Raw genomic sequence first — 23,115 nt, forward strand, 5'->3', positions numbered from 1 at the left:
GCTGTTAGTGCTGGTGTAGTTATGGCTGCTTTCACAGTACTCAAAGAGTTTGCTTGGAAAAATCATCTTTCTGAGTGAAATGCTTTCTGCTTGTTTTCATGGTGAAGGGGAATAAACTACTGCTGTCAGTGTGAGTGGGAATCTTTCCCTTCATATGACTTTTTAATGCATAATCATACTCCACTGGCCATTTTTTAGATGCTGAAGTGTGGAACTGAAAAACCCTGTCTTTCATTATTTAGTTACTATGCAAATAATCTTTTTTTTTTTTTCCTTTTCCTTTTTTTGCATTCTGTCTGAAAGCTTTTTCAAAATTCCACTGCACTCCCTGTAGATGGGCACACAACAGAGGTCTTGAAAGTTTGGTGTAGTAGAATGTACATCATCTGTTGCTTCATCACAAATTCACAGCAGCCCGCTGGCACAATAATGTGTAGTGAGCTGTGGAGTTTTGCATAATAACTGGAAATGTCAGACTGGCAAGAAGGTGGAAAGTGCTCTTCAGTAGCAGGCTTGAGGTGCAGAATAGCACTGTACAGCGTAGGGGAGTAAGACCTTTCTCTGATGGGAGTGAAGTTTGCACGTAAGGCTTTCAGTATTGCAGAATTCATGTTGGACCCGTGAATGACCATCACCAGGATTGTAGGAGTACTGTCTGCATGGTCTGGAGCACCTGGAGAGAAGTGGAGCAAGGTGTGGCTCCTTCCCCTTGCCCTCAGCAGCAGTGATGCACGGCGGTAGAGGAAGGGCTGCAGGTAGAAGAGCTGCTGCTCCTGGCTGCCTTCCCCTGATGCTTTTGGGGGTCCTGCCCACGCATGGTGGCAGGGAGGTGCCCCCCAGGACCTCGCTTAAGCAATGTTCTTCATTCTAGGGGCACCTAGGACTTGTGGAACCTTACTGGAGTTCATAGTGAACTCTATAATTAGCATGTTTTTAACTTGTATGGTACCAGGAGGCTGTTTCTGCTTTGCATAGCTTACTAGAAAAGATATTTTTAATTTCCTGCATGAGCACCTTGTATAGAAGAACATGTGCTGTGGCTTTTGTCAGGAGACAGCATGAACTACGTTTTCCAATGTAAAGATCGGCAAGCGTGCAGTCTGCATCAAAATGCTTTTCCCAGGCATCCATTAGATCAGCCAGGGGAAAGTAGTGCTGAATGTGAAGGATGCTTGTACCCTTGCTGAGGGAAAATGCCCAATCTTGTTCTCACTGGAGTCATAGGAGCTTGTCATTGAGTTTATTTGTAGTTTAACTGGGGGCGTGATCCGAGAAGCCGTCCAGCATGAAGGATGTAAAATAGGAATGAATGGGAAGAGCCTTAAGAGAAATGAGGGAAGCAGTAGTCTAGGAGAAGGAGAGAGTCTGATAAAATCAGACAGTAAAACATACACATAAAACTGCAGAACTTACTTTGAAAGAGTAGCTCTGTGCTTACGAGCTTGGCACAGCTTTAATTTTTACTTTGTGTGCTTTCTTCGGGCTTCTGTCTGCAGAGAAGATCCTACGTTCTGCAATGGTTGAGTCTGTGGTGCTCTGGGTCAGACTAGAGCTTGCAGAGCCAGGGAGGACCTTCATCTCTTCATGTGCCTTCCCTGTAGAATTCACTGCCCTGGGGTTGCTGTGCTTGACCAGCATTCCAGATCAGTAGGGCATCAGAAATATTATAGGCTATTAAATACACTGTTAGAGTGTTTGGCTGGACTAACTGTTGCTTTTAACAGAGTTGAGATTTGAGGTCTTTGGGTCTGATGGGGTTTGGAGGTAAACTTTGCTCATTTAATTTTTGAAGAAGGAAGTGCTTTGGTGCTTTGAAGGGGAAAAAAAATGAAGGCAGTACTGCATGTCTCTTCCTTAAATCAAAGTTTGCTGTTTGAAATGGGAACAACTTAGCAGAACGGTTTAAGTAAACATTGCCATAACTGCTTATCTGAGACACTGGCATCCTCTCTTTTTGCTGTGCTGCTTTCTTGTGGTGTCCTGGAGTCTCCCATTTGTGTGTCTGTTCTCACAGCACCACTTTTGTAGGTGTATGTGTCTATGTCCATTTGCTAGTTGCCGCCCAATGTTGAGACTTTGGCTTGGAGCCTGCTCTAGCACTGTAGGTTTTCTGGATCCCCTCTGTGGCTGAGATTTTTCTCTTGGCTGAAAGGTCCTTCCACCCCCTGTTTTCTCTCTGCCAGGCACAGCATCTTCATTTGTTATGGGGAAAAAAACAGATGCAACCGTTCCTGAGTCATTTCAAGGTAGTATTTAGCAGAGAAGGTAAAATCAGGGCCAAGACAGCAAGTGCCTGATGCTGTCCAGGTGGAGCCTATGAGAAGTGTCAGTGAGCGTAGTATAAATACCAGGAGAACTGGGGAAAGTCACGTGTGTGGGTGAGAGGTAAGGAATTAGGTGCTGTCCTCTACCACCAGTGCCTGGGCATAGGACTGCATTTTTCACTGGGTAGAAAAACTGCACCATATTGCACAAATGGCTTATTTAAAGCCTGAGTGTTTTTGCCTGTGTTAAAGCACTGGGTTTCTTATCCACAGAGCGCTGATCCATGCAAGTAACTTTTGTGCACTTAAGTGGGTAAGAGGAATAAAATCAATTAGGGAAGGAAAGGAGAAGACTCTGCCTCTCTGCCAGTTCTGTGATGCTTCAGGTAGTGCTGCATTAGGACATGGCTGATGATCTCAGGTGCATTTTAGTCATTAAAAAAAAGCAAAAAAACCAACTACTCCTTGTTGAAATGGTATTCAAAATAAAAAAGTTATTACACATAGAAATCTATGTATATTCCACTGCCTTTGTCAATCTAGCACACAGAAAGAGCTTCTCCACTATTTGGATCTGCTCTTCTTTCATAATGGGCTGCAACTTGTTTACTAATGCTTGAAAGCATGTACACATCAAATAAATCTCTGGTATTTGGGCCATAGTGTACCAGCATTTTGCAAAGGGAAGATTAACCACACACTATATTAAGCTGTGATCCACTTTACTCTTGATTCCTAGCTACAGTAAATCAGTCAAACCATCAAAGAACAACATTAGTGGAAGGGTTCCTCAGACAATAGACTTATTTCCATATTTATTTGCATTATTGTTAAGAAAAGGGCATTCAGAAGAGCTAATCTCTGTGGGACTCAGGCTATTATAAATTAGTCAAAGTGAGTTTTTGGGTGCAGAAAGCCAGCAACAGAATGAAATACCGCGGAGCTGCATGATATAGTGTGCATTATATTGCTGCAACAACTGAGACACAATACACTCGTTTTGACAGCCGGTGCTGTTAATAGATAGTCTTTAACAAGCATTATATTGGCAGATCTTACACAGACTGAATTTGCAACTGTGACTCAAAAGACTTCCCTAGCGTGAAGCATCTTTATTGCATATCATTTTAGCTCTTTCCTGTTTTTACTCTGCTCTCTTTCAGTGAAAAGGTCAAGAAAAGCAGTAGCTCAGTGGCTGAGTTTTTCAGAAGTGCTTTACAGCAGGGAAAGTGGGGAAACCTCTTAAAGTGGCATCTTATTCAGTAAGTTAGGCCTTTTGTTCTTTCTCCCTCTTTAGTTGTTGAATTTTATCCATCAAATTGATTAGAGTGACTTCTGAGGCAGCTCCAGGCTGGTGCAGAGCTCCTCCTACCCCCTGCAGCTCTCCCCATTCCCCAGAGAAGCAGCCTTTGCTCTGGGAAACCTGTCAGCCCACCTTGCTAGATGTTCTGGTATTGAATTGACTCTGTGTTTTCATGACATGACTGTCCATCTGCACTGTCCAAGGTTGGGTTTCCGTATTCAGAGAATTACCGCGTAGTTTGCTCGTGCCTCTTCCTTCACTTTCCCTGCATGTCTGCATGCATGCACCCACACACTTGAATAGTGCCCTCCCTTCTTCACTGCACCATAACTCATTGCACTCTGAAGGCTGCCTTCTGCATCAGTGAGAGATTTTCAGCGCCCTGGAGGGAAGCTTTTGGGCCCTCCCTAAAGCAGTGGATGCGTATGTTTGATTTCACTTACCTCATCAGTGTTGGGAATTAAAAAACCAGACAGCTGTAGCTTTTATAGTAACAGAAGTGGAGAAACAGGAATGTTTCCTTGATGTAGAAGAAGCCTTAGGGAGGGCTCTAAAGTGAAGGTCAGGGCCTTAAAAACTAAAGTGCTGCATATTCAAATTTAATTTATAACATTAAATTAGAACAGCTTATAAATGCAACCAGCTTCAAGGATGCAAAGTATTGCCTGAGGAGGCTGGGAGGACTTCTGGCTGGCCAGCAATTCCTGCTATTGGGCATGATGGTACTTACCGTAATGTTCTTGCACACCTGATAACTGCTGCGTTTTTTGCAGGTATGAGTTTCTTTTCTCACATCTTTTCATGCCTCATTTGCTAACTCTTCCATTCCGCAAACTGGCAGGATGATGACAGGCAACTCCCTCTGCCTTTTGTGTTACAACTAATCCTTGGGGTTCTTTCTAATGTGTCTCCAGAAATGTGTATTCAGCTTAGGCTAAAAGCTGACTTGATTTGTAATACTAAAATGTGGACAGTGCAGATAGCTTTCTGAGCGTTCCCTTTCTCTCTCAGAAATAAATCATTGTAAAGGTGTATGTGAATGCTCCCACAGTTTTAAGCTCTCTGTCACATTAAAAACATTTTTAAAATACAGATGTGCTTTGGCACAGGCTTAAATACTTTGCTGAATCCCTGCGTTTGGCTTCTGTTAGCACATTTGGAATTTGACAAGTAACTATTATATGACCATTCAGTTAACAGGTTGTGGTATTTGAATTATCTGACTTGTGCTTTTCTTGCTTTGGAATGATTGACAGATTTTTATTTTGATTTCAGATTATGTGGCTTGTTTTACTTCAGTGTTCTTTTACTTTAATGTACGATTTAATTAAAACTTGGTTACAGTGATTGATAGTTGCTTTATTTGATACCTGTTTATAGACATTTTATTCATTGCTTTTTCCGTGTGCTGATATTTGTCAGAAGAAAATGATATTATTTCTTTTGTCAATGGAAATGAAGTTGTAAATTACCGTGATTTTGGGATACGTTGCTGGTATGAGCAAACAGTATTCCCTTGGTGAGTCTTCCACTGTGGAGACCTGGCCTACGTGTAATACATGCTAGAAAAGACCTCTGTTCTTCTGAAGAACAGCACTGTGTGGCCTCAGCCCCGTGTACCTTGGTGCAGCCACCTGCTAGCTTCTTCCCTGATGGTCTGTGGGCGGCAGCACGAGGTCCTGAGCCAGGGGTACCCCAGCCACCAAAGATGACGATGAAAGCAATGGAGATGTGCGACTCGATAGTTTACTGACAACTACAAAAGAGTTCAGCAAAACTGCGACTGAGAGCTAGCTGTGGGAGGAGGGAGGATGTGTTCTTCCCCGCTACAATCGTAGCATTCACATTCTTGGCAGCGTCGTGGAACTTGGCTATAACTTCTGGTTTACAGTTTAGAAATATACTAAATAGCATATAATGTTTAATTCCGGGTTGCATTACGCAACGGAAGGCGATTGCCTCAGTGCAGCACATCTGCGTTGTGAGGGGAAGCTCTCCTGGGAAACAAGCACATCTTCCGCTGAAGTCAGAGCGAGGCGTGGGCCGGGCATTGCTATTTTGGCAAGCAGGGAGTCAGAGCTGGAAAGCTGCCTCACCTTTCGCTTTCCATGGAACTTACCCTTTCTCCGTCTTTCAGGCACCAGCTGCTGCCCACTTGTTCTGGTTCTGGGGGTGCTTTTAGTGGTCGATGAAACCATCGGTCTGGGCTCTGGGAGTTGTGATCTTTGCTGCATAGTGTGTTTGTGGTTCGTGAGCAGGGGAGGTTGTCAGGGAGAGGTAAGGAATGTAATCTGAAAAACATCTGGAAGACCTAAGAAAATGTTTAAGGGGAAAAAAAACCCAACCCACCTATGTTATTGAATCTCTGATAAGTCAGCAGTGGTCAAAGATAGGTGCAGAATTCCTGTCATTTTTATACTGGATCTCAGTTCACTCTCTCTTGCTGGAAGCAAGAACTCAGGCTCAGCTGAAGCTCCTCCTGCCATCCTAAAGCGTGGTTATCAGTGCCCCTTTTCCTCTTACTATCAGCATGCTTTATAATTTCATGGCAGTAGTTAGCACAGACTTTCCAGCGGTGCCTGTGGCAGTGTAATTGCTCTTCGCTGTCTGACCGAAATGAGATTATTCTGTCTTTAGTGGGGCACACTTTGGCTGCTTTCTAACACAGCTCTCTTTTAGGCAGGCTGGGGGCTCAGTTGGGCAGGTTGTTATGTGGGTGCAGAGAGTTTTACCAGGCACTATTCAAAGTGGTTGTTCATGGTTTACTGTTAAATTGCAAGTCTGTCGTGAGTGAGATTCCTGAGGGATCTGTCCTGGCTGTGGTAATACTCATTGTTTTCATTATTGAAATGGCTGCCGGAGCAGCGAGAGCAGTTATTAAATTTACATAGGATAAGAAGTGTGGAGAGGGGTGCAGGTTCCTAGGATGGCAAAACTACGGCAAAACTGAAGTTCAGACTGGCCCTAACTAACTGGAGGAATGGTTTTGTGGGGAAAAATTATAGGGAACAAACCTATAAGCACCGTGTATAGGTGGGGAAGTGCCCACACGTGGCACGGGATGGGGAATGGCTGACAGCGGTCCTGCAGCAGGAAGCCTGTGGGCTGGAGTGGGGCTGTGCTGCAGGCAGATTGGCCTGGTTTAGTTCAATAGGGTGTTAAAAAATCACAGCTGGCTTCCAGACTACCAGAAGAAACCAGCCTGCAGTGTGTCCTGCTCTCCTTTCCCCCGGGAGCTGTGCTGCTGGGGCTGTGCTGAGCTGGTGGCTTTGCCCTCCCTCCCCTGCATGCCTGGGCTCCCACCCTGCTGCTGGCATCCCTGCCTTGGCATGGGAAAGAGGCCCAGCTTGGCTGCTCCCAAACCTGATCTGTGCTTGCAGAACAGCGTGGCTGTGAGTAAAGGGATTGCAGAGTGAGCTTTTCCGCAAAACATTGTTCTGGGATATGTTGAGAAAATATCTGAAATACCCCATCCGCTGGGCTTGGAAGTGGCTCAGCACCCAGCTTGGGGTACAGCACAGTGAGGAGCCAGCTGGAAGGCGTCCAGAGAAAAGGCAGTGAAAGCGATCAAAGGTTTGGGAAACACCACCTGGGAAGGAAGATGAAAGAATTGGGATTGTTTAGTCTACAAGGAAGAAGGCCAATAAGAGGCATGAGAGCAGTGTGCAAGTATGCGGACGGCTGCGGCGGGGAGGGAGGAAGGGGAGAGACTGAACTGCTGGGGCTAGGATGAGAGGAAATGGCCTTCATCTGAAGGTGGCAAGTTGTAGGGAAACATGTAAGAAAGCTCTCAAGCGGTAAGGGTATTTTGGTGCTGCAGTCATTTGCCTTTGAGAAGGCTGTGGAAGCATCATCACGGGAGGGTTTTTTTATAAGACAGACAAACCTCCTCCAGGAGTATTTTGGGCACTGCCTTGGGGAAGGAGGTGGAATACATGCGTCTGAAGGTCGTTTCCTAGGGAATCATGAATAACATTTTTTGTGCGTGTGCGATCCTGTGAACTTAGGTAAACTGCAATAACAACAAATAACTCAAAAGATAATGGCAATTCATTATTGCAACACATCAGTGGTAAATAGACAGCTGATTTATGCACAAAAAGTGATGATGATATTATCCTTCTGCTCTCTGTTCTAGTTGAAAAAAAATTCTGTGAGTAAGCTAATTTTACTGGAACGTTTCAAAAGGCTGTTCCTGTAAATACATTGCTCGTATACAGAAATAGAGGAAGTGATGTTGCTTGGCTCTGCTTGCTGAAATATTGTGCAAACGCAATCAGTACCCGCTAATGCACGGCGTGGCCGTAGTAAAGCCAGCAGCACTCCGTGAGGCATGGCACTTTTACACTACAGCATGAGGCTGTGTTTTCCAGCTAGATGTTTGTGTGCTTGTGCATTTGCTTGACGTGGAGTTGGGGAGCAGGCTGAGCAGAATCAGGCTTTAATTACCTCATTGCTATCTGTGTATGAGCTGTTTGTCGTTGTCTTGTTACAAGTGCATGAGACAGCAATTGAAGAGCAAACCTCAAACTCACTCGTTGCTGCTGGGAGAAAAGGCTTTGGCAGCTTCTGCAGCTACTGGGAATGCATCTCCCCATGCATTTGGTGTTCAGGGGTGGAGTGTGGATGGAGGAGGTGCTCTGTGGCGTGGTGTGACTAAAGGACTGTGTGATGGTTTCCCTGCGTAGCCACTCCTCCTTTTATTCTCTTGGGAGGATCACCTTAGGGACTTTGCCAGTTTCTAGGTCTTTGCCAGGTCTCTTGAGGCCTTCTAGCTGAGTTTCTGCTGTAGAAGAAAAATGTGGGTGTTTTTTTAATTATTATTATTTTTTTTTTAAATGATATTGTCCCACCAGACCCCAGGTTGCTGGGCAGTGCTGGGAGCAGGAGATATGTGCTGGTAAGAGCAAACTGAGTGGTAGAGGTGCTGCAGGACACCTGTAGGAGTGCCATGACACCAGACAGCACTTCTGTGCAATGCGGGTGACGGAGCTCTGGCACGGAGGCTGTAGGGTCTCCTCTTTGGAGATCTCCAGAAGCTGCCTGGACGTGGCTCTGGGCATCCTGCTCCAGATGGCTCTGCTTGGGCAGAGCTGGGGCCGGGAGGGAGCAGAGGACCCTTGCAGCCTCACTCATCCTGCAGCTGTGTGAAACTCCTGAGAAGGTGGGACTGGGTAGTTTGAGTCTGGTTCTCTGCGCTGTTCCCAGCTTTGCAGCACCAAGGGCTATTTTGTCGCTGGCAGCACTGACGGAGGACGGCACAGAGTTACTGTACGCCCAGCATGGATTTAGTGAGGCTTATTGTAATCCTGGCAGGATCCACTCTAACCCGGAGTGGTCAGACATCACCACGTTGATGTCCAGAGCCGTGCAGCTCCGGCCACGTGGTGCTGTGCCTACTCTGAGAAAACAGCTGCTGCAGTGTTTCTGTATCTGGAAGAACTGCCCCAAGCACTCGAGAGCTGTGCAAAATCTTCCTTCTTCTGGTCTGGTGCTGCTCAGATCTGTGTTCTGATCTCGCGTGGTAGCAGGATGAGGGCATGCATTCACACGTGCACGTACGTGCATGCATTTTAGCCTCTCGCCTTTTTACAATTTGAAATACCACCACGTGTTTTGTCTCTGTGCCAGCGTATCTGCCATGCATCAGTGAACTAACATTCTTCATGATCTTTAGTGTCCCATCTCATGAGAAATGAATCAGCACTGCTCCTGCTGGGAAGGGTTATTCAGGGGGATTAAAGTTGCTGATTTCAATCGTGACTAAAATCAGCGAGCAGGAAACCTTTACTAAAACGGTCAGTCTCTAAATCATGATTTGCATTTACTCTTTTTAGGCACTGTATTTAAGGAAAAGAATGCTTTCAGTACTTCTGGTAATTTCATGTCTTTTTTCATCTCAGACAACAATTTCTGCATGTTTCACCATTAATAAAGCCCAACATGTATTTCTGGGGGAGCTTCTGAATTTTCAGCTTCTTTTTATAATCAGCGATGGAGTTTGCTGTTTAATAGATTATATGTTTGTATATGACTTACATCAAGCTACAAGTGAAAACAGACTTTCAGCAAAAACTCACAAAAAGGAGATTATGAAACATTTGGCAGATAACCAAACGTTTCCTTAAATTAGGATCTGGGAAACAGGAGGAAAAGAAAAAAACAGACTTGTTTCACACTAAAATTAAGTCACTGCAATTAAGTGTAGTTATTAAGTCAAACTTTTTTTTTTTTGTAATGATGATCTGAAAGAGTTTTGTGAATTGTAGATCCTGATCTCTTTCTCACTGCTTTTGTTAAGAAGTTATTTTTGCTCCTGTTTTCTTTTACATCTTTCTCTTACTTGAGCTAAGTGTTAAGCTTGGCCTGTTGAACACACTGGAGTAAAGAAGATTCTCAGTATGGCCTTGAAGAAGAAAGGCTGCAGCTCCTGAAAGCTGATGTAAGATGTTGGTTGTACCTGGTTTAACAAGTATAGTCAATAGCTTCTGTCGGTTCCAGATGTACTTTTCTTCAAGACTTCAGCAGCAAGCACCTAACTTCCTGAATGTTGCTGTCAAGAGAAACTGAATTTGAATCGTTTCAATAGATACTGCATCTGAATGTGGTATGGACTGTCGTAATCTGATAATGAAATGTGCCTCTTAGTTTTTACATTTATAAACATGTTTTTATAAAACAAACCCTACCTACCATGTGCACATGCTTGTGCATGTGTATAGGGATGAGTGTAATGTATGTGAGCTAGCACCCATTCCTCCCAGGAGGGCATGAGGCTCCTCCTGCTCTGCGCTCAGACCTTGGCCTGCTCCTGGGCAACCAGCCTTGGTGTGCGATAGATGCACTTTGAAGCACGAACCTGCTGGAATGTGGGTCTTTGGGGGTACCCTTTGAGCCCCCTTTTCTTAATCTAAGGAAGTGATTCATTTCCAGTTCCCAGTTGTGTTCTTGGATCTCGTGAAAGTGACTTTGTATTTCAAGTTCATGTAGTTGTGAACCGGCAAATGAGACTGAGCGCTTAGAGGTCTTAGAAATGAAGTTAGATATTTTGTCTTCTGATGTGCTGCAGCTACATAATCTCTCCTGGAAAAAGGCCAGCGGAATGCTGCTTACTGCTTTACGCCCCTGTCTCTTCAGGACTGCAGAGATGGCTGTGGGTCGCACGGAGGGCAGCAAGTTCACAGACACGTGTGGGTCATGTGAGATAACACTGATCTCTGCTGGACTCTGGTGCTTTTCTTCTGAGAGAGCTTCACAAACATCAGCTGAACGCAAAGATACAAGGCGGGCTCAGTGTTGTCCTTCACTGTGTGCATGAACTGGCAGTTCTTGGAAACTGGGGAAGGAATTAAGGATGAGACAAATCTTCAGAGAAGCGCTCAGGCTGAAGATTGGGTGATTTTTCCTCTTCCATCTCTTTCAGCCATGATTTCCTCTGCTCTGGTGTTGCTGCTGATCACAGTTCACCCAGGGTAGGAATTACTGCTCCTGGCACACAGTGTGCTGTTTAAGCAACACGAACCCTGTGCTCTATCGCTTGTACCTTTGCCTTCTGCTCTCCTAGCTCGACTCCTGTCTGTCCTCAGCCACCTTTGCTGTGGGGTGTCACCCCTGCCAGGCTGTGTCTCGCATCTTGGGTTGAATGGCTGAGCGATTTGATGGCTGCTTTTAAAAGCCAATGCACGTAAATGCTTATATTACCAGTGCAATGTGGCCGAGTGACATATGAACCCTTTTTGCAGAGCTATCAGTAATTGTCATTAATTTGTTCTGAGGAGTTACATAGGTGCAGCACTTATCTGGACCTTACTGAGCCTGCGCCCGAGCTGTGATGGCAATTTGTCAGTAATTCCCATCAGGTTAGCAAGCACTCTGTGCCCACACACAAATGGTGCAGTGTGTTTCAGGGATCGCCTGCAGAGAGCACAGAAATGCATCTTCCAAGAAAATCGAAGACTCCACTAAGTGCAAAAAACAGTGGCTAAATGAGCGCGGAGTTGTTTTTGGATGGCCAGACCCCTCAAGGTGTAACTGGAAGAGCTGAGACTGTGCAAGAAAAGTCACACGTCTGCTTTCAGACACTTGGTGCATTTCTCTCTTCTAAGCCGTGGAAGCTCTGACGTGTGCTTTGTCCAGCTGTGAGGTGGGACAGTGCATGGATTTGGTGCTGCAGCCTGGTTCACAGCAACGACTGGGTCTGCAGGCATCAGGGCTGCACTGAGCAGGGGCCTGCTGCCATTGGGTACAGGGAATGAGTCCTCAGCAGGCAGGCCAGAAAATGGAAGTAGCAGCTAGCAAAGCCTCTTGACGAGACTAAAACCGACAGGAAATGAAAACTAACTTTGCCGTTTCTCTTACACGCTGACCGCCCTCCCCCTTTGCTGATACTTGCCCTGTCCTTAGGAGAGCAATTCCTTGGCCTCCTCCTCCACATGGGCGCGCTCAGCCTACAAAAGCACGTGGCTGCAATGCAGAGCCAGACCCTGCCATGGCTGGGGCGGGCAGGCATCAGCTCTTGTCCAGCTTGGCTTTAGACATACTGGGACTGTCATTGCCACTGTGAAGCTGTGTCTGAAAGCAGGGACGTGTGTAAAGAAGGAAAGTGCAGTGCTTTCCTGTCTCTCTCTCTCTCTCTCTCTCTCTGTCTCTGCCTGTTAATCTGTTACAACAGAGCTGTTGCTGTGCAGAGTGTGTGAGGCTCTGCAGCTGCTCCTCCTCGATGTACCTGCCAATTTCTGACACCTATAAATAGGGATGTTTTGAGGTGGGAGGGAGTAGACACACCTTCTGACTCCATTGAAATACTTGGGCACAACGTGTTGATTTTGTCACGACAGGCTGGAAAAAATGAAATACTGATAATCTGTTTTGCCAGAATGTACGAGCTCTCCCGGATAAAAGCAACTGTCACATGTATGTGACTGAAGCAGATTTGCTTAGATTCATGCTAGCCATGCTACGAGCTGCACTAAAAGGATATGAAACAAGTCATCTCTCATCACCCTCAAATACGTACCTTTTGCCAAGGTTTGTTTCTTAGAAATTAGATGAACCTGGTGAAGCAGGATTCTGTACCTAAAAATAGAGCATTTTCCTTTCCATCTTACTCCTTGCAGGCAGGGTATAAATTTACCTCAGCCAAGAAGCAAGATGAAAGGTGCCGTGAGCTCCTGCTGACTCTGTCCTCATGTGAGCTGCTGACAGAAGGCCCTCGTCTTTTCTGACGGGACTCAAAGCGAAGAACCACTACTGCAAGCTGTGGTCAGGGTGGCAAGTTGCATTTTTGCACCTGATTTGAGGTCAGCTATGATCGCATGGCTTTTTCTACCCAAGGACACGATGCCTGGTCTCTTGGGGTTAAATGCTTTGCAGGGTTTGCAATCCAGTACAGAGAGACAGAGCTTTAAGCCCGGAAGCTTCTCAAGGCGTAGACGAGCCGTGCTGCTGTGGCTGCCTGCTGGCCAGTGAAGCACGAAGCACTGGGAAGGCAGTGAGAGCGGCAGCAGCAGAAGAGCTGGCCACCGGCCAGCCTGAATGCCACGATCTCACTGACAGCTTCCTTCCCTCCTTCCCTTCCTCCCCACCCTGCTGTCTGAGCCAGGCTGGAGCTGTCCCAGGGCACTTGCTCAGATCTGTGTGTGTGTGTGTGTGTGTGTTGCTTTGCTTTTCTATGCCTTTTTGCACGTGGATCTGTCTGCACCTGTCTGCCAGCTGCTTTCCTAACCTCGGCGCGCAGGCTGCTTTGATTCATGGGATCTCAAGTGTATGCGCCAGCGCGCGGCAGCTTGGCACGGACGTTTTATTAGAGCAGAGGAGGCCTGTGTCCTGCAGGGCTGTTTTAGTAAAGACACGTCCCATCTGCTGCTTCTTATCACCCTTTTTATCTGTGCTGCTGACTCATGCAGTGTGGTCTGCTCAGCTCTCCCCTGCAGTCACATCACACTTTGAGTTACCTTTACTATGACTCACGCTTATTTTTTCACTGGCAAGTGTCAAGCCAAAAACAAGTCAGTCTTGTCCCTCTCATCTGTGCAGTCCTGTCCTACCCTTTGCCCTCAAACCTTGTCTCTCTGTCACAAGCTCATTCTCCCCTGCAAGTAAGCTACCTGCAACTGAATTTTAAACAGTGGTATTTTGTCTTTCATATTGTATCAGTGCTGTGCACTTGAGGCTTTTGAGATGGACAGACTCAAGCTAAAATATCTCAATTCCCCTTAGTTGCCTTTGCTGATGTGTTTGGTACAGAATAATTATTTTTTTAAAAGAGGTTTACATTTAAAGAAAAAATGTGTTTATTAATGTTTTGGTGTGAAATTTTGCCTTGAGACAAAATGTGTCTCTTAATACCTAGCGTATCTACACAGAAGCAAAGCCTCTTGACTTCAGATTTGCCTATGTTGGGCTAATTAGACCATGGTTTCAGACAACTCGTGCTGAGGTTTCCCTTGCTTGTTCTTGACTTGTATTTCCAGCAGCGGTTCCTAGCCCACGATGTGCATCTGCTGTGGACAACCTGTAAAGTGGTGTACAGGGATTGAAACCCCACTTTGAAGTGCTATTTTATGGTTTTTAGTTGTGGATTCTTGGCATTTCTTTCCTTCAGGTGAGGGGAATTTTGCCAGGGCCTTCTCTGTGGAGGCTTCGTATCTTTGACCCTTTCCAGTACGGAGATCAGATCCTTTTCAGAGGAGCTGCACGTGGGCTCCACTGAGGAGGATGAGGACAGATGATTGGCAAGGCTTGCTGTGTGGTTTGCTTGCGTGTTGAGTTCTGCTTTTCACTGTCCTGAGCCCTTAGTCCCATTGAACTTATGTTACAACTGGCGGTCACTTTGCCTTGAGTAAATCTTGTAGAATTGGGCTTGTGCATTGCTGTTGAGATAACCACCTTTATCACATTGACTGGCCTAGAAATGAAGGTCGGAAATCCCTGGAAAATGTTCTAGAACAAGCAAGGCAGGGGGAAGTGACGGAAGTTTTTACTCCTATTCTTCTAGCAAGAGTCTAGACAGATTTAGATTGCTGTGTCAATTATCTAGGAACAAAATCAAATGCTTTTTTAACAGTCGCCCAAACAAATGTTGAGAATGCTGTAGCATTCTTTTAGACCAAACTGCTTAAAATTTTTCCAAGACCAGGCTGTTCTTTCCAGCCTCCCCCTTCTGAGGTGGGGGAAAAGGCCTTTCTGTACCTTTCTGCAGCAGGCTGTGTTAGTTATGTGGTAGCATCGTCTGGAAGGCACCAGACCCCGCTTCAGCATTTCCATGATGGTGTGCCTGCTGAGCAGTGGCTGGGGTGGCCCAGGCCTTTTGCTGCTTGCAGTCTGGAAATACTGGGAGAGCAGTAAGTGCAGAACTTCACTCTTCTGCAGTGCTGGAGTTGGCTGTTTGCTTCTGTCTCTGGGTAGGTAGACTATGTCCTCTCCCTTCACATTTCTCCTTCCTGTTCAGCTTGAAAGTTTGACAGTTCTGTGAATTGCTGTTGCTGGGTGTCCCCTTGGGTGCCTTGCCAAGCTTTGTTGGTCCCTGGTGTAAATAAACGGAGCTAATCATGGTTGTAAGCAAAATACTCCATTGTTTCTGAAAAGCATCTTGTTTTCTTGTAAGTGTGAATACATTCCATGCCCCAGTCCTCAAGCATACGGCCATCTTGCTGAACACATGGTGGTACGAGTAGGAAATCGGGGTTTCTTGTTTGAGTCCTCAACCCTTTGGAGGCTGTGCTGCTGCCTCTGTAAGAACACGACCCTGGATCATCTATAGGGCCTCACCCTGACTCATTGCCAACGAGGTGCTGAGGTACGTCCCAGCCATGCTGTGTGGTGTGGGGGAGATTGATTTTATCAGTGGACGTCCCTCCCCAGAGGTCATGTGCCCTTAGGAGAGGGTGGCATGGGGAGACTTCTGCTTTTTCAGGTTTCACTCGAGGTGGGAGGGAAGGAGGTTGGCAGAGCCAGACGGCGTGCCTCCTGCCTTGGGGCGTGGGGCGAGATCGGAGCGGCTTAGGTTTACTGTGCAGCTCGTTTTACCCATATGCAAAATAGATGTGTAATGATACCAGGCTTTGTTGTGGAATTGAGGCTTAATTAATTAATTAATTGATGTTTGCTAAATGCCTTGGGATCCAGGAATCACTGCACGTGCCCCAGAGCAGCGGCAACGCTTTGAGGTTGGAATCATCTCATCTCGGATGCTGAGGTTTTCCCAAAGCAGAGGCTCCAGCCCCTCCCTGCCCATCTCATCTCTGGTTTTCGTGCCACACATTACTTCTATGGCTTGCTCCCTTTGACTTTTCCCTAAACAAATAAATAAATAAACAGTGTGCTTAATGCAGTTGGCACATAGTGCCATTGCCAAAATGATTTCACAAAGCAGCAGAGCTGGGTTGCCAAGTGTCTCGTCTTTTATATGAAGCATTCTCCAGGAAGCAGAGTTGCACAGGGAAAAAAAACAAAAACAGAAAACCAACAAAAAGTGAAGAAGAAAATGTTGTAAAAACTATCACTGCAGTAAGAAACATTTTCTTCCCCCACAGGGAGAATGTCTGGGCCATGTCATGGAAGGATCAAGGGAGTCTATTTTTATTTCATCTTAAAGGCCCCTCTCTCATTTCATTCCTGCACTCCCCCTCCCAAAGAGCAGCTCTTCACTGTGCTGGCTTGCAGAGCTCTGTTAGATTAGCGTTCAAAGGCAGGGCTGTGGGATGGTCGTCTTGTATGCAAAAATATTTACTGGTGGATTTTGGGTGGAGAGAAGGCTGTGTAAACAGTGTCACTGCCAGAATGTTTATTAGTCTGATATGATTAATGATTGAGGAAAGTGAGTGGAGATTTTTTTTTGCAGGGAGTGCGAGGAGGAGGCGACAAAACCTTAACATCAGAAAATAGAATTGCATATTGTAAACGTGTGCTTTTGTTGAAGGGGCTCATATGTGTATATGCATAAACTTGTATGTATGTTTAGCGTGTATTCTCTTATCTTGGTCAGTGCGAGCTGTTTTGGATTGGCTATGGCATGTCTCCAACCAGAGCAGCCTCCCATGGGAGTTGCTGTGTTCAGCCACAGGATCTGCACCCGGTGAGCTGCCCAGGGCTGGTTGGACCTCATCCTCCACAACGAGCTGTGTTTTGGCAGTGTGCTGTCTTTAAGTATCAGCACTCCCTACAGCATCCTCAGCGCTGTGCTCGCAGGTTGTAAGGCTGGTGTGTGCTTACAGTGTAAATAGTGACATCGTTTCTCGAGCTGGTATCAGTAATAGGGAATGGGAGCTATACTGAAGTTACAGAACAGTGTTGAAATTGGCTTTCTGAACTTCCCCCCATTCTGGTATTTAATCTAACACGTGAGATCATTTCAGCCTCACAGTGCAGTCCTCCCATGCTATAGCTGCCATCTTAACGGGGTATGAGTGTAAACTGTATGTAATACTGTTTCTGTCCCTGTCTGTCACCATTATTTGAACTCCCATCACGGTTACTATGTGGCACCACAGCATAATTAACACAGTATGCGTTAGCTGTGTGTTCATTTGTCCTATATTTTGTCAAGAACGAATCACCAGCCATAATCTGATGGTAGGAACAGCTTCTGCTTTGGATTCTTAAAGCCTCTATGTAAACAACCTAAAAGCTCATTGGCAATGGGTAATTTGAAGTTAGTAATGTTAGATAATTTAAAAATCTTATGAACAGGAACTATTTTCTCTTACCCCCATCCTTCATCTGGGAGGGAAATTTGAATTTTCTGTAGTGCTTTGTCAGCATCTCTGGATGCAGTATCAGTGGGGGAAGTCCTCACTATACAGCTTGTTGTAACAAGTGTTGGAGGGTTGTGTTCTCCAGGGTTGTGCTGTGCCAGCACTGTGGACCCTTTAATAACACTTTTTCCTCCTCCTTGTAATTACATGGTTCTAAAGTCCTGCTCTTCTCCTTGAGTTGCAAGCACTGGAATCTTCACTACTGCTAGTAAGAATGCTGGCTTGTGCATTGTGCCAGTGAGCAAGGAAAGAAAATCAATTAACAGGGTAGTGCTCAAACTCAGCTGTATGATATGTGATGTCTTTTCAGATTGCAAGTCGCTTAACATAATTCCCAGATTGAAAGAAAAGCACTGTGAGCAACAGTTCCTGCTGTATGTTTTTATGACCAGTGCAGTGATGGTATTCCTGAAGTTTGCTGGGCAGAAATTGTGAATCAATCCAGTATGTATTATGTAAGCAGTATTTCAGATGAATTTCTGAATCAACAACTTGTGTAGTCCTTAAAAAATATGAAAGTGAAAGTGGTATTAGCACAAAGCATGGAAACGTGATCGAGAACCCTTCCATTTTTATTTAAGCACAGATGGTGTGGTGATGAGCATGGGAAGAACCCGAATCAGTCAGAACTGTACAAATGTTAACTTTGCAACGCGCTCTCTCCCTCTCACGTTGCCTCTTGCTTACTTCCAGTTTTTTTTTCTTTTCATTGTAGATTTTTTCTTCTTCAGCATTTTGCTTATGTTGTCAATATTGCAGTGTTTGTTCGGCTCTGACCTGGAAAGGTATTCGATTTTGCAGCTGACATTTATTTACAGGGTCACCTTTTAGTCTCTGTGTTATGTTGCCATTCCTATGAATCATATATCACAGGCAATATTACCTGCTAGCTAAAAGGTCTCAGAGAAGATCGTTCCTTTCCCTGAGCTCCCAGTGAAAGGCAGATGGAGGGTGGGAGCTTATATCAGTTTGCTGAGACAGAAGAAACCTTTCAGACCACATCTGGTTGAAGTTTTTCTAGTATTGTATTGTACTTCTGTTACAAAGTGTGTGGCTTCACTGGTTTGGGTGGTTTTGAATCTCTTAAGAAGTTCTTACTGCAGTTTTTCTCTGATGCAATGATCTCCTTTGTATATTGCCAGCAGTTATTCCTTTAGTACTAGGAGCAGAGGGTACTGTGTCTTTGAATGTTTTGACACTCATTGCTTTAGTTCTTGAGTCACGTCTTATGTAAGTCTCTTGAGTAGGTTTCAGGTTGCTATTTAGAGGTGATGATATGCTTCTTGTATAGATACCATGAAGGCAAGGAGCTCTAGGCATTGATTGTCTTGCTCTCTTTGTCCTCACTATGTTTTCTGGTGTTTTTTTAATCGTATGAACAGTCACGAAAGGTAAAAGGTGAGAAAATGGATTCTTGGAAAATGTGTGCCCTTAATTGCCGAGGCAAATAGTTGTATCCAAATGTGAAATGTTGCTGGTTATCTAAGCGAGTTAAAGTGAAGAAGTCACTGGGTGTTAGCCCACTCCTGTTAAGGTGCTCTACACTCTAAGGAATGTGAGGCCAGGTGTTCAGGTTTGAAGGCTTTGTGTAACATCAAAAGAAGGAAGTGGAAAGAGGAAGAGAAAGAGGGAGGCAAGGAACAAGTAATACGTGGCTTGTGGGGAAGCCTCAGATATTCAAAAACTCTTACTCGAGGCTTGAACTTTTTCAGCTTTTTTGAATGTCAACTTCCTGCACCATTCTGTATGACTTTTTATCGTAATCTTTAGGCTTCCCTTTCTTTACTTTTCCTCATAATTCTCTAAGCTGAAAATGCAAGGGGAGAGCAAGAGAGCATGAGTGCTGCTTACATTCTCGCATTATCAAGAAGGACGAGAGGTAGATCGAAGATCAAATTTGTGAATAAAACTGAAAAAAAAAGTTCAGAACTTGGACCCACTCCACGCAATGGGAAATGCTGTGAAGTTTTGTGCTCTGTTTGTATAAGATGGTCAGAAGGTTATTTTCTTCTTGCTTTAGAGAGAAAGCTGACACTGGGCCTACTTGAAAGCTTGCTAAAAGTCATAGGAATTGGTAACAGAAGTCCAGGGTGACTACAGCACATAACTCTAGATGATTCTTTTGGCTCTCTCTCTTCATGCTTCTAAACTACTCCTGTTAACGTGCTTGTTACTAGGGCTGCAAGATGTCTTCAGAGTCTTCACAAGGTTTCTTGAAATTATCAGCAGAAAAAAGATTTACGATCATGTTCTTCATGAAAAGGTTTTAGAGCTTACACAGTGTTTTCTCTACAGTCATCAGAAGGACCAAAACATTCCATCGTGAGCTTTTTACTTTGTTCAGTAGATATCTTACCGAAGAGGAGCATGGACTTGAAGCTTATCGTGAGTTTCTCCTGGTATTTTAGGCTTGCTGTGTACGTGTACAATACTTGTTAGACTTGTAAGTAAAATACAGTGTATGGTTCCGGGAGCGGGTCGTTTCAGGGCTGTAAGTACATTGCAGTGTCATGTACAGTTGGTCCATTACCGTGTACTTTCATGTGTAGTCTCATGCTTTTTGCTGTGGTGGGGGCATTGCTCTCTGCTACTCGCAGAACTTTCAGGTTTTGCTGGTAGTCGTAGTGATCTGTGCCTCGCCAAAAGTCTGCTGAGTGGGTGTTTCAGGGATGAGATTTAGTGCTTACTTTCGCAAGTTCTGCAAACAATATCTGAATTAATAATTTTGCTTTCTTCTTGTAATTGCATGTTCTTTCTTTTTGGTAATGCCTTCAGAACTTCTCAGTTCATTATCAACACTCAGAACATAATTTAAGGAATAATGTGTATCCTGACTGGTCATAACGAAGCTGAAATTCCATCTTGGGCTTCTGGTGTCATCACGGAACCGGGATGGAATTACGGCTTTAATTTATGTACTATGGGGGATACATTATTTATTACTATGCATTAGAAAATGATTAATCTCTGCTTGTGTTGCAAGACTATCCTACTGCTAAAAGTCCCCAGGAAGTGCTGAGACATTGTAGAACTTCTTGTGCAGATTACAGCTTCGTGAAGCTGCCAAAAAGGCCACTGCATTATTCAAAATCTGCTAGAGGTGATGAAAATTTACACAGCCACTATGGGGCTTTTCCTAACCAGCAGAATTCCTACAAGGCTCTAACTTGCTAAACCTGAGCATTTCCTTACCTTTAGTTCCTTTAAAGTGTTTCATTTCACCTAAAGCCCTGATCAGATCAAACAGGGTGAGGAGCGCTGTGTTTTGAGGACCCCCATTCGACAGAGCTCTTTAACCGTAGTCAAGCTCCACTGAAGACAACGGAAATTAATCATGTGCTTAATTAGTTTGATGAAGCAGTTCTTTAATTTCTAATTCTTTGCTTGTTCATAAAACCTATTTCTTAACCCCCCGCTTCCCAAAATTGTGCATGTGTGAATCCGTGAGCATGGGGAAGCAGCACGGGAACGGTGTGAACTGTTGGAGAATTGCAGTGAAATGAACTGATCCATCTGGTTTTCATTCCAGCAGACGCTTTTTTTTGTTTGTTTGTTTTATGCTCTGATATGCTTCGATTTCTGTGAGGTTTTCTAGTAGTAGTGAAGCCAGTGATGAGGTTCTGGTTCATAGTGCTGTGTGACCAGTTGTGGCATCCACAAGTGTGCCTGTGCTGACATGGAGTCACCGTGTTCCTTCATGGCCAGTTCGTGGTGGGGTTCAGCCTTTCTGCTGGAATGGGGGATTTGTAACCTTGCCTCTTAGGGCCTGTGGAGATGAGTTGGTGTGGAGACCTCATAGCAGTAACTACACTGAGCAGCTGAGCAGTGTCCATGTAACAGAACTGATCCTTGCCTCTTCAGCTGCATGTTAGCATTTGAGATTTGGGAACGGGGGCTGCAATAACGCGTTTGTAACTGCTGTGACCTGGCTTGGAAGAAAGAAGGAAAAAAACCTCAAACCCTAAGGAGTTGTAGGAATTTAATTAAAAAGTTGTGGCAAAATGTCTTTGAAGTTCTGAGCTGGATCTGAAGAAAAGAACTAGATATTTGTAAAAGATCAAACAGATAGAAATACTTCAAGAAAAGAGTCACCGATGTAAATTAAACGAATGCTTTATACTAGTACAAAAGTATTATAAAAAATTAAATACTCCCACTTTCAATGGCAGCATTTTTATCTCAGGCTCTGATGACATGCATAAACCACTCAAGTTTCAGTCTTGTGGGTTACATTGTCACCAGAAGCTCTGACTAATAATACAAGAAAGTCTCACAAATGACAGTTGGATATAGAATGACTCTAAAATAATTGTTGGGTTTTTTTTGTTGTTTTATTATTTCATATGTTTAAGAAAAAGAAAAAAAAAAAAAGAAACTGTCAGTGCCTACTGACTGAGCCTAATGGAGAGTGTCACCCGCTGCCTAATTTTGGTGGTCGCGTTGTAAATCACAGATGTGAAATCTAAAGCCCAGCGACGAAGTTGATAATCCTTTGGGTGCAAGCATCCTGAAGCTGGCGTACAGAAAGGCGTGCAAAACACGCCGGCAGCTCTCCCCCACACAAAATTAAAATCATTGTCATTTAGCAGGGAATACCACGAGAATCAGAACGAGAGACACCCAGCCCTCATCAGCGCGAGAGCTGCAGAGCCGGCTGCAGTTTCTAGGCAGAGTTTCATCCCGCTGGAGCTGTATAAATAGATCGCTGGTGCCATGCAGATCTGCGCGGGACCAATCGCCGCTCCCTCCCGCATCACGAGGAGAAGCAGACGAGCAGCGCTCTGCGGCTGCCTCTGCCGTGGTGCCGGCACCGGGCGGCGGGGGCTCCTGAGGGCAGCGAGGCGCCCAGGTGCTGCTCTCCCCTCCGATGGAGGCTGGCACTGGGCTTCCGCAGGTGTAAGCCGATGCTTTAAAGCCTCCTTTAGATCTTAAATTGGCCGTGGCGTTTGCGCCGGCTTTCTGAATGGATTGCAGCCTCGGGAATCCGGTAGCGTGTGAATTGAGATAGCGTGTCACATCAGCAGAGAGAAAGCCGGCTGTTAACCATTGAGGGAATTATTTCATACGAGACTGGAAAGCCTTCCTAAGCCCTGCAGTTTAACACTTACACCTGCGTTTTTTTTCTGACTACTGCTGTCCGTGTTGTGCGGGGAGGGGCTTTTAAGTTGGCTGATAGAAATGAGGAGGAATGTACGTATTAAGGGTGGGTTTCTCAAGGTCCTTCAGCTGGCTGTGTCTCCTGCTGGTGGTGTGTTAATTGCGGTGAGCTGACACAGTCCTGGATCCTGCCCTGGAGGCCAGGAGCGACCCTGGGTGTGTGTTTCTGTGCAGATGAGAAGGGCTGAATAGTCTGCATTAGTCTCTGTGAGGAGCGCCGTGAAAGGCGAGCTGGAGGAGAGGAAAGAAAAAGAATGGGAGGAGGTTTTGAAATGGGATTAGGACTCCATGCCTTATTGACATTGCCCCACTGTGAAAGATCAGCCTTGAGGTAGCACTGTTAGACCTGCCAGCCACTCTGCAAGAGCTGCCACCTTTGTGTGCCTGCAGAGGTAACCCAGAGAGACGCAGCTCCGTTCACCCTGGGCACAAGGTTCAACTGTTTTACGCCCCAGTTTTCTTTGTGGGTGGATACCAGTTGGGTAACCTGGCTGTTACCTGCTGGCACCTGGGGCTGGGTTGTGCTCGGTGTGCTGCAGGAGCTCCCGAAGTTGTGTAATTGCAAGTTTACTGTCATGCAGCAGACGACTGATGGCATAATTTGTATTTTCAAAATACATAAGCAGCTCAGCCTAAT

The 23,115-nt window shown here is 45.2% G+C and overlaps 1 protein-coding gene across 8 annotated transcripts in view; it reads left to right on the forward strand.

Moving 5' to 3' along the window:
• ATXN1 (ataxin 1) overlaps nt 1–23,115 on the forward strand; it is a 270,887-nt gene that overhangs the window by 95,194 nt on the left and 152,578 nt on the right. Inside the window, exon 1 of one of the 8 annotated variants that reach the window (XM_052697773.1) lies at nt 22,247–22,308. The exons of the other annotated variants lie outside the window; for them this stretch is intronic. The gene's annotated coding sequence lies outside the window, so the exon portion shown is untranslated. Of the gene's footprint in view, nt 1–22,246; nt 22,309–23,115 lie in introns of those variants that run through there. 8 annotated transcript variants of the gene reach the window in all.

The sequence above is a fragment of the Tympanuchus pallidicinctus genome, unplaced genomic scaffold (genome assembly GCF_026119805.1).
Source record: "Tympanuchus pallidicinctus isolate F22 unplaced genomic scaffold, pur_lepc_1.0 scaffold31, whole genome shotgun sequence".
Lineage (NCBI taxonomy): Eukaryota > Metazoa > Chordata > Aves > Galliformes > Phasianidae > Tympanuchus > Tympanuchus pallidicinctus.